Source organism: Adiantum capillus-veneris, chromosome 11, assembly GCF_014529385.1.
Source record: "Adiantum capillus-veneris isolate H3 chromosome 11, ASM1452938v2, whole genome shotgun sequence".
Taxonomy (NCBI): Eukaryota; Viridiplantae; Streptophyta; class Polypodiopsida; order Polypodiales; family Pteridaceae; genus Adiantum; species Adiantum capillus-veneris.
In genome coordinates this window covers 81,154,261-81,166,451 of record NC_140941.1, presented here as the reverse complement: position 1 = coordinate 81,166,451, position 12,191 = coordinate 81,154,261, and positions in this window count along the sequence as shown.

Sequence of the window (12,191 nt, the reverse complement as noted above, 5' to 3'; positions counted from 1 at the left end):
TAACAAACCATGCCAAAGTGAAGTGTTTGGAACTGATTAAGAATTTGGAAGTTGAAGTCTTTAATGTGAAGGTTATAGTAAACTTTCATGTTATTCCAACTAGCCTGGGAGCTTGTTCTCTCATTTTGGGACAACCTTGGTTGAGAGCTGTTGGTGTTGTGAAAGATTGGGGCAAGGGCACAATTTGTGTGTATGGCAAGAAGGGTGAAAAGAGGGTGTTTGATATGACTACCTAGCAACCTTTGGCACTAGAATATGTGAGTGAAAATGATGAATCCGAAGTTACCAGTGACGACAGTTTTGAAGATTAAGAAAGTAGCACTGCTTCCAGTTCCAGTAATGAGGGTGAAGTGTCATTCTTGTTGTTGGACGAGGACAAGAAGGAAGTGGGTGAAATGATACAAGTGTCAGGGAATATAAACACTCCAAGCCGTTTAGAGAAACTTGAGGAGTTGATGTAGCCTAAACTAGAATTGCTAGTGAAGAAAGAGTTGATTCAAAATATGCTGAGTGCTAATTTGACATAAGGAGAAAGAAAGGAGTACTTAACAATGTTGGACAGGTTTCCAAAGCTTTTCATCACTTCATATTAAGAAATAAGGGGTTTTGTTGGAGATCTTGTGAAGATTGAACTTGTTGGAGGGCCAAAGCCAATAAGAGAGAAATTAAGAAGGATGGGTAAGGAGCAAATGAATGCTTTAAAAGAAGAAGTGGATAAACTTTTGGATTCAAGGTTCATTGTGCCAGTTGGTAATGCGGAATGGGTGAGCCCTATAGTGATCACTCCAAAGAAAGATGTGCGTTGGAGAGTTTGTATTAATTATAATCCATTACATGCAGTGACCAAGAAATCTCCTTACCCTTTACCTTTCATTGGTCAACTTTTAGATGCAGTGTGGCTGGCTTTGAAAGATACACTGTCTGTGATGGTTATTCAAGATATTTTTAGCTTATCCTTACTCCTGAAGATCGGACAAAGACTACTTTTATCATGCCATGGGGTTGTTTTTGCTTTTGCTGCCTTCCTTTTGGGTTAACAAACGGGCCTAGAGCTTTTAAAATAAAAGTGGATAGGGTCCTTACCCCATTCCTTGGGAAGTTTGTCAAAGGATTCATAGATGATTTCTGCGTATATAGTTCAAGGAAAGAGCACGTTCAAAAGCTTGAGATGACTTTTGCAAGGTATGATGAATGCAGGGGGTTAGCTGAACCCTAAGAAATGTCACCCGACATAGCCAAGGGTGAAGCTTCTTGGACATGTGATTTTAGAAAATGGGACAGAAGCAGATCCAAAGAAAGTGGAAGCTTTGTTATTGCTGTCATCTCCAAAGGATACCAGACAGTTGGCCACTTTCATATAGAAGGTTAAATATCTGTCTCGTTCATACCTTTGGAATCACAATTATTGTATCCATTGCAGCAAGCAGTTAAGAATGATCCCTTGGAGTGGACACGTGACTGTGAAGATGTTTTTGACAGAGTCAAAAAAGTTTTGAGTACACTACCCATTATGCAAGCTCTTGACTGGGAAATGGAGTTTTAATTAACCCATCAGTGGGAGATGATGCCATCGGGGCCATGTTGTTGCAAAGGGGGAAGGAATCTCACTATATGAAGCCTGTTCATTATGCTAGCAAAGTGAAGACTCCTCATGAAAGAGATTATTATGAAATTGAATTGGTGATGACCAGTATGCTGTATGCTTGCAGACGATTCAGACATTACTTGTTGCAAAAGTCGTTCACTTTTCTCACCAGTTATCCATTGATTCCTTAGCTGTTCAATAATTCAAATATATAAAAAACAATGATGAAATGGGTTATTGAACTTTAGGAGTTTCAGTTCACCTTTCTTGTAGAAGAGAGTACTTGGACTACCTTGGAAGATTTACTCACTTATAAAGATACTCCTGTTTTGGTTAAGGAAGAGGTGGTGAGAAAGAAGAAAGGCAAGACTCTTGCCATATCTGATGCTTCACTGTTTTATTTTGATGGCTCTTATCAAAGAAGTCATGATGTTGCTTCGGGAGGCATTTTCATTTATGATGCACAAGGAAAACCTGTAAGGAAACAAGGGTTGAAACTTGATGCAAAAGGTAACAATGAAGCAGAGTACATGGATCTTGAAGGTGGTTTGCACATCTGTTTACAGTTGGGAATTAGACTCTTGCAGATCAAAGGAGTTTCCTTGTTGGTCGTGAAGTAAGTATTGGGAGTATGGAAGAATAAGAATCCTAAACTGAATAATTTATGCTTCAAGGTGAAATCGTTGCTCAAAAAGTTTGAAGCATGGAGTGTGCAGCATATTGAGAGGTCTCAAAATGAAGAAGCTCATGATGCTGCCCAAGAAATGATCACTTCTGTGTTTGTGTTGAAGGCAAATGCCCCTTTATATCGTAAGAGGGAAGTGTTATCAAAGGAGATGGATTTTTTGTCGACATGTATTTTACCTGAAGGTTTACCATCCTCCAAAAGTATGCTTTTATAAGAAAAGCTAGGAAGTACAAAATACTTGATGATGTGCTTTACATACAAGGAAGTGATTTAGTTTTGCATCATGTGCGGTGGAAAGAGGAAATTTACAAGATTTTGGAAGAAAAAATCATGAGGGATCTTGTGGAGGCCATTTTGGCATGAAGATCATGGTGCATAAAATTTTGCAAGAAGGCTATGTGTGGCCAAGCATTCAGCGGGATGTTAACCATTGGTGCAAGTCTTGTTTGCCTTGTCAAAAAAATGGGAAAGAGAATTTTGAAGCCTGAATTATGAAAGACAATTCTAGCTTCTGATGTGTTTGAAAAATGGGGCTTTGATGCTATTGGATCATTACCCATAACTAGTAAAAAGAATGCTTACATCTTGACAACAATGGATTATTTGTCACCACGTTGGGTAGAAGTCAAAGCTGTCAAACAGATTACTAGTAAAGAAATGGGAAAGTTGGTATACGAGCATATATGCTGCAAATTTGGTGTGCAATTAGAATTACTTTCTGATAGAGGACCCGGATTTAGAGGAGAGCTGTTTGATTTCCTATGCAAAAAGCTCAACATATAGCACAAGTAAAACTCTTCTTATTATCCCCTATGCAATGGTCTCAATGAGAGGTTCAATGGAGAGTTGGTGAAAATCTTGACAAGGATGACCCAGACACATGGGAAAACTTGGGATTCAGAGTTTCCTTGTGCATTATGGGCCTACAAATCTGCTATCAAAATGAGCACATAATCTCCTTCTTACCACTTGGTTTATGGCAAGGAAGCTTTATTGCCAATTGAAGTGGATATTCTTGCACTCAAATTGTTGTCATTGGGAGATGAAGAGCAAAGAGATACTTGGCAGAAAAGGCTATTGGATCTACAATATTTGCAATTGGACAGAGATTTGGCTTTAAGCTACTATGAGGAAGTGTCAACAAAAGCTTAGATAAAGGCTAATGAATGTGTGAAGGATAAGGGAATCGAGAAGGGTGATCTTGTGTTGCGATACAATAGTAAATTGGACAATACCTTTCAAAAACAATTTCAAATTAAATGGGAAGGTCCTTTTACTGTTGTGAACAAGTTTGACAATGGGACATATCAGTGGCAGATTTGGGTGGTGCACAACATAAATACCGTGTCAATGGTTACATATTGAAGAAATATCTGGCATGTTTGATGACAATTGTGACAGAGGAGATGCTATCAATAGAGGAAGACAGTGTAAAGACATTTGAGAATGTGAATGAGATTTTTGGGAATGAGCTACAACAGTTGTTTACGCTAGAAACCTCTTCTTGTCATGAATGATCAAGCAAGCTAGAGGGGGTTGGAAAGCTATGTCAGGCATTTTTTGGATGAGCATAAAGTCATTAATTCATGCTAAGATGCTTGCTAACTAGCCTCATGTACATATGTGTACATAGTGCTTTGAGTCTTCGAAGTGACCATGTAGAACTTCATGTATAAAGGTTTGATTTTTCCAGGATTGGGTGCTGAGGTTTTGGGTTGTTTGAGTCCCCAAGATATAGTTTTCAATAAGTATTTCTAGCCATGCTTTACAACTTTGAATCCAACTTGTACATCATGAGTTATGTGCACCCAAAGTGGGTGGTCTCAACTTAGAAAGTGATGCATGCGACAAGGGCAATTGGTCCAACTTGATGATTTGAATTAGAAATGTTGAGATTTGAAATCTCTAGAAGTAGCTTAGGTGATGGGCTCTAAGCCATACTTTACGGCGTGTCATTTGGTGACTAGAGCAGCAAGTTATGCTTTTGGGAAGATTGTCCAAGAAGTTCTTGTACTTGAGAGAAAAGCTGAAAATTAATTGGGCATGAGGGAATGGGGAGATTTGGGCAGGAACTACCATGTGGCATGGGAATTATCCCACATGGGAAGGGAAAATGGGAGAATGAGGGGTATATAGGGCAAAGGGGGTGCCCATTAGGGTGTGCACTTGAGAGAAGCTTGGCCATGGAGGGATCGTGGACTCTTGAGTGAGAAGGGGTGCCCTTTTGTGTTCCCATTCAGCTGGACAGGCGCTTGGCCACCCATTTTGGTCCACTGGACACTTGCGCCCACCCCATTCCCTTGGTCAAAAGGTCAACGACACCTCATTTTCTACCCAAAAAAGGCAAAAAATGAACCAATTAAAAGAGGCCTACAAAGAGAGCCTTGTTGGTTGAGAAGAGAGAGGAAATTTTTGGGGATAAAAGATAAGAAAGACCCCATTTTAATAGCTGCAACACCTGCACACATTCCAGAGACCTCATTTTTGAGGAAGAGGGAGTACACCTCTAGCTTCGAGTGGCCATTACTCTCTCATTTCTCATCTGTTTTTACCTATGGATACTCTAGGGAGATCTCCACAAGACGAGCTATGTCCTTGGTTTCTTCTAATTTCGAGTGTGTTTCATGCTTGAAGGGTTCTTCATAAATCTCTACAGGTGTTTATCACAAGTGTTTTTGGCAGTGCAATAGTTCTTCCTTCTGATGGTGTGACTCGTGTAAGGCTATAGAGGCATTTATTTTCCTTGTTGTTGGCACGCTAACAACGTCACTACTTTTGGTTCATATTTTCACATTTATATAGGGTCCTTGATCTTTTTCTTGTACTTATCGAGGGTTTTTTATCGAGAGCTAGAGACCTTTGTTTGAGTGGGGAGGGGTGTTGGAGCTATTTATGGTTCACTCTACCTAACTTGGTCTCACCTATACATATGTAACTTGTCCTCAATATGAATCATCCTTTGGGAGCGTAGATGGTGTCTCTCTTATCTCTCTCTCTCTCTACTTCTCAACATTGATAGAGTTGAAAAACCATTAAGGGCAAGTCCCATGAGAAAAAGACTCATCATGGTAATTAGGTGTCCAATGGAATGGGCTTGAGATACATGACAAGTTGCTTGTCCCTTGGTGGTCCAACTTGAAACTTGGTGGCACTACGGTTGAGCTAGTTTGTAGATGCAATAGAGAAATAGAGGCCTTGGAATGGGGGGGAAAATAACAAGATACTTTCACAAATCTGTATCCCATCGGTCTCCTTGGCTATCTAAGGCAAGAATCATCCTTTTGAGCCCATTCTAGAGGGATGTAGCACGAAAGATCAATAACAAAGGACAACGTCGACTGGGCCAATTTTGGGATAGCAACAGTGGGAACTAGAAAGGAACATACCAAACTGGCCAGTAGAGCTTTAGAATGGATAGATGGATATTGGCTGCCTAATTGTGAGTCCAAGTTTGAGTGAAAAGGCATGGTGGTGGACACAAATAGGCATTTTCTTAAACCACAGACCAAGGATATGTACAACTCAATGATGTTCTTGAAGGACTGGTTCTTTCCCATGAGCAAACAATGGGGCAAGCAATGAACGGAATCAAAATGGGTGGAAATCACAAAAAACATACGGTGCCCACATTGGATGCTTGAGTTTATTTTTCTTTGGAAGGTTATGTGGGGAGCCCTACCTACTCGAGTAAAGGTCCATGCCATAGGGATCAGTTCTAATAGATGCTTGAAATGCAAAAAGGCTGGTGAGGACCTCCCTCACTTGTTTAAGAAGTGACCGATAGGGAAGTTATGCAGATGGGTCCAAAAGACGTGGATGATGGTTTTCTTTACTTGTCAAATTTTGCTACTTCAAACACATTTTGAAGATGAGGAACTATTAGGTCTTCAAGAATGCCTTGAGAGGGCAGTTATTGATGTTTTGTTTGGTTATCACCACCATGATTAGCCAAGCTTCTCCCTAGGGTCATTCTCAATGATGCGGAGTGGCTCCCCTATCAGCCAATCTATCTTTGCTTGCTCGGAGACATCATGGCTCAGAACAAGCACGGCCAAAATATGTAATTTCTTGTTTTTGTTAATATAATCTACTCACAATGTGAGTTTTGTAAAAAAGAAAAAGACAACTAGTTCCTCATGAAAAGATTGCTAAAGGTTAACTCAAGTTTTTAGGATGCCTTAACAATATATGCTAAGTTTATACTAGATTATGTTGACACATTGTAGAGAACTATCCTAATATGATGGGGCCATGTTATGGGATAATACACTACTAGGCCTCTTTTTTGCTAGGGACGCTTTTTTTTCACTTAAATGACCAAAACCACATCGCTAGGGATGTTGTTAGGAATTTTTCTCACAACGTCCTCATTAATGATATATTTTGTATCACTTAAGCAATGCCTGTCATTGCTTAAGTGACACTAAACCTTAATTTTTCTATGCATCACTTAAGAAAGAAAAAATTATTAAGCGTTTCTTAAGTGACTCCCAACCATTTGTTCTATATATACTTATTCACACACACACGTCTCTCTCTCTCTCTCTCTCTCTCTCTCTCTCTCTCTCTCTCTCTCTCTCTCTCTTCACTTGCATACACATGTAAAATCATGCTCAACAACAATATTTGAAGTAGTAAGTGCACACTTGATAGGATTGTACCTACATTACACAAAAAATAAATCGAAGAATTTACACAAAAACAAAATCAAAGTATGAATGATCACAATATGTTTTTTTTTCCTGGACACTACGTGAATAAGCAAAACAACCAAAAAAATTTAAACATAAATGAATAAACTTGACAATACTTTACAAGTAAACTACAACTATCTCAAGCATATTGAATATATAGATTGTGTGTGTACATGATCAATCTATCTAAAATACAACAAAATACCGCTATTGTCTATACATCAATATTGGACTTATCATCCAATTGTCTCTCATTACATGGAGGTGTCTACTATGATAATGCAAGACATGCCCTGATCGTATCCTTCTCCTGCTCTTTGGAAATGAGCTCAAGATCTCTCATTCTATGAACCTCTTGCATTAATAAAAGTTAAGTTGAATTGATTGACAATTAAAAACCATTTTGAAAATAATTTTATCCTGAAAAGATAACTCAAAGTTACAAATAATACTCACAAAAGGGCGTGCATGTGGAAGTGTACTCTACAAAAGGGGGTGCAGGTGGAAGTGTGGTCTACAAGGATCTATGTCCTTGGTACATTGCTATCTCAGTTTTTGTACTACTAAGATCGGGGCCCGATAGTAATCTTTGGTTTGTACAAAAAAAATTCATAGTTTAAAGTTTCTTATTCACATCATTTAAAAAACTATGCTATAAAAAACTATAAACATATATAAAAGTGAATGTGAAGCCATGTCTGTCCATACAACAAAGTGGGCCGTGTGGCCGCTCCTACTGTCTCCTAAACTGCATTTATTGAAAATAAAATGATGTTAAAGTTACATTATATGTGAATACATATAGGTAATCTGATTCAAAATTCAAATTGTAGATTATAGATCCTGGTAGTATGTGTACCTACAATGTAGACCTAGAAAGTCATTTTCTCTCACTACCTTTTCGCAAGGAAAGGGGCAAAGGTGGTGGGGCATTAATTAAGGATGGAAGTAGAAAGCTGTGACATGACTCATAGCTAATTGCTTTTCCAAATCATCAGCTTTTCGCACGACTATTTTTAAAATATTTAGTACTATGCCACATCATCAACCTGTGGATCAAACTTTTTTTGAAAAATTCATAATGATCCCTTTTTCTTGCTAAAATGATCCCACATATATAATTATATCAAAAAACATTTTTTACTCTCTTTTTGTACCAATCATTGTCCTTTAAATAAATTAGCACTATCACTTAAAATATTATTTTCCCACTTTGAATTCAAAATTTTAATTCTTTTACTTTTTTCCTCCCTCTCTCTTCTTTCTCTCTCCCCCTACTATCTCTCCTCCCCACTTTCCTCTCTCTCCTTCTCTCTCCCATCCCTCTCTCCTATCTTCTCTTTCTCCACACCATCTCTCATCTTTTGTATGTCTACTCTATATTTCTCTATTTTCACTCTCTCGTCACCCATTGTGTCTCTCCTCCCCACTTTTATCTCTCTATCTCTCTCTCTCTTCCACCCCTCTCTTCCATTCTCCATACCATCTCTCACCTTTTGTATATCTACTCTATCTTTCTCTCTTTTCACTCTCCCATCTCTCTCTCTCTCTCTCTCTCTCTCTCTCTCTCTCTCTCTCTCTCTCTCTCTCTCTCTCTCTCTCTCTCTCTCTCTCTCTCTCTCTCTCCTTCCCTCCCCCCCCCCCTCCCCTGGTATTTCACATTTGCCTCAACTCTATCTTCCTCTTGATGCTTCAAATACATGTAATGAGACATTTTGAAATTCATTGGATGCATCAATGAGCCTACACACAACATATACTACAAATTCAAGTATTTTTTTTCTTATTCACCTCTTTGGTCAAGTGATGAAAAGGGAATTTTTCATTTAGTAGATATGGTAGTAATGTATTGATCATAACATATATTTTGACATCCTTTGGTTCAAATTGGATGAAAACACTTGCAATTAGTACAAAATATACTTAGCAAGCCTATATGTTGAACTCATGCATGTTTTTGTTTGAGTAGGTCTCTAAAAGAAAGGCATCGTACAAGGTGGAGCCTTATCATGTTGGTTGAGTGATCTTCATGAAAAAGGGCGAAGCTGCTCGCATACCATGACTCTTCCAATGTGGCACATTGAAACTCTCCTAAAGAAATGCTATTGTATAGTATAAATGTGGCTCCCACTACCCCAAAAACAATTATGCTAACATGGGGAGATCCCTAGTAGGACAATTCAATAGCTTTCCATGAGCAAGACATCCCTCTTCTAACATGCCCCCCCCCCCCCCCCCCCCCCCCCCCCCCCCCTCACCCCCATGCTTACAATAAGGACATAGCAACACCTCACAAATCCATACCAACACATAAATAAGTAATAGAAGATTTGCAGGCAATTTCCACAAATGTTGTTGACCAAGTAGATACACTAGAAGACCAGCTTGCAATGGCAAAAATTCAATTAGTAAGAGTAACTTATAGCCCAACGGTGCATAGTCAAAACAATCAAGGCTAATCCTTGACTAATACGACTTGTTGAAACTAGTGCCACACCTTCAATTGCAAGTTCAAGAAATTCAGAACTAGAGAGGGAAGTGAGAGAGTAATCTTGCATTGTAAAGTAGAGGACATCAATTCGTCCAAGCTTTTGGTATCCATCATTTTTGGTGAAGCTTTCAACTGAGAAGGTACCACTCTAACCTTAGATTTTGTTTCATGTTCTCCTATGAAAGGTGATAAAGTTTGTAGGGAGTGTGGTTTTCTCTCTTCAGATGTGATAGTCACAACATCTCCGTATAGAGATCGTAGACCTCTAAGATATAACTTGTGATCTTTGTTGATCTTAGGGTTAGGTGCTGATTGTAAGGTAGCACTACCATTTTTGCGATTTTTGATTATTTCCCACAAAGATTGTGGATATGGTTCTTCCACCTGTGAAATAGCTCCAGGGACCGGGGGGGGAGGGGGGTCACTAAATAATTATGTGACTATCACATGAGGGCAACAGGGGGGTTATTAAATTTCATAATTTCTTGCACTTTTACATATAGAAGGGTGCCATAAAATGGACTCGGAACTTAATAATTATGTGACTATCACGTGAGTGCAACATGGGGATTATTAAATTTCATATTTTCTTGCATTTTTACATATAGAAGGGTGCCATAAAATGGACTTTGAAAACAAATTTACAGATTGAATAGAAAAGGGATGTATTTTATTTTTCAAAAATTTATAGATAAGGAGTTTTAAAAGTAGTTCTTGAACGCACATGATATACACAATTTACACATAGTGACTCTCAAGTGGAATATGCTGCATCTCATGAGACTTCGCCTTGTCCATAGTGTTTGTCACTATCATTGTATCCAATGGCTATTCACTCCCCGTTTTGGTTGGTTCACCGATTTTATTTTCTTTTAGTGTGCTTGCATTTTCCTTTCTGGAACATGCACTACTTGCTCAGGGAATTTCGATGGTTGTGGCTGCATTAGAGCTTGAACTATCTCTATTGCACATATCCATTCGTTTGGTTTCAATTTTAGGATTTGGATAGGTCAACAATCTTTGTTCTAGTGTTTGGTTGTCTTTTAGCCTTGCCTTATAGGCTTGTAACATGACATCTAAGTGCTCATTCTATTTCTCAACCAAGATTGAACCATCCAATGATATTTTGGATGATTTCTCTCTCTCCATTCATTCCGTGTTTTCCTTTTCTTGTTTTAGCGGCTCTCAGGTTTGTTACACCTCAGTTTCTATTGGGTTTTTCTCTTTTATCCTTTTTTATTTTATTTTGCTGTTTTTTACTTTCCACAATTTTCTTCCAGTCCTCACCAATATGTTCTTGATTTCTGTTTGAATAGGCATTTTGCGTTCATCCTCACCGGTTACATTTTTGACTGCTTTTTGAGCTTGAGCTCTTGTCATTTCATGTAGAGGAACTATGGGTTCTACCTCAGATCCACTTGAAGAGGTAGCACTCCAGCGAAAACATTCATTGTTACTTTTGCCTTGTTGTTCAGATGTTTTGGACAATCAGGAATGAGATGTGTAGCAACACATTCTAAACAATATCCAAATATCTTCACATTCTTTGTCTAATGAGGATAATTCTTTGGCCTATGGTTGCCTCCACACTTGTATATTGGTCCTACTTGTTGTGTAGCTGTTCGTGTAGAGATGATGGTTGTTTTTTCCTGGTCAGAATGGTCTTGAACAGTAGTCTTGATTGGCTATGAATATTAAGGTGTTGTTATCCGTAAAGTAATTTGTTTTCAATGGTTGTGGCATATACACTGGTTGAGTGTAGATGATACCACTCTACCATCATTTAGAATATGTGATTATTGTCCTAGCATACATTGCTATCTCCTGAATATTACACCATGGGATGGGATGATCCCCTCCACAAGTGTCACATCTCCTGTGGGTTGTTGTCGTTTAGTTAGGTTCTATCTACAGGCTTGGTTCATTCTCCTTACCACTTCTTTGACCAGTTGGTCAATGCTTGGAATGGTAGGAGTTTGAACATCTCACTTTATTTTGGATTCACTTGTCATAGAAGAGGCACTACTAATCGTAATGTTTGCATCATCTATCACCTCTCTGTAGGCCTTTCAATTGCTAACTAGATATAGAGCTTCTCTAGTGACTTAATCAAATGTCATGCATGCTTTCAAATGCAGGTCCTTTTTTAGAGTCTCATTCCTCAAGAACTCAATGAAGAGAACTGACAATCTTTTATCTTGGGGTAACTACCTTGTGGGACATCTCTCTATGTACCCTTTGAAGCGAAGCAAAGATTCCTTCACCTTTTCGTTTGAAAGCGTGGATCTATGACACCATGTTATGCTTGATCCCCCTTTTTAGAGAATTCCTCTATGAATTCCTAAAAGGTTGAGTTATGTGTGGAAAATCATCTTTGTTTAGTGCTTGAAACCAAGTCAAGGCCATTCCTTCCAATATTATCCCAAATCCCTCATACAAGGTGTGAAAATCCTCAATCTGTTCATGTCTCAAAACTTGTTTGAAGAGTGAGACATGAGCATATGGCCCCTAACGCATTGTACTTTGTATTGATGCCTTTGGCAACTCAAGATAGTCTCAATTGTCATTGTTCAGTCACCAGTTTGACTTGTTTATGGTCTCTTGCAAAGGCATCTCACACCCTCTCTTCTCGTCTCATAGAAAATCCTAGTGGAATCCTCTCTGATATATGCTCTGGCATTCTTTTTGGTTGAAAGTAAGTAGAGATCAAAGTACCCTTGTATGTATACCTTT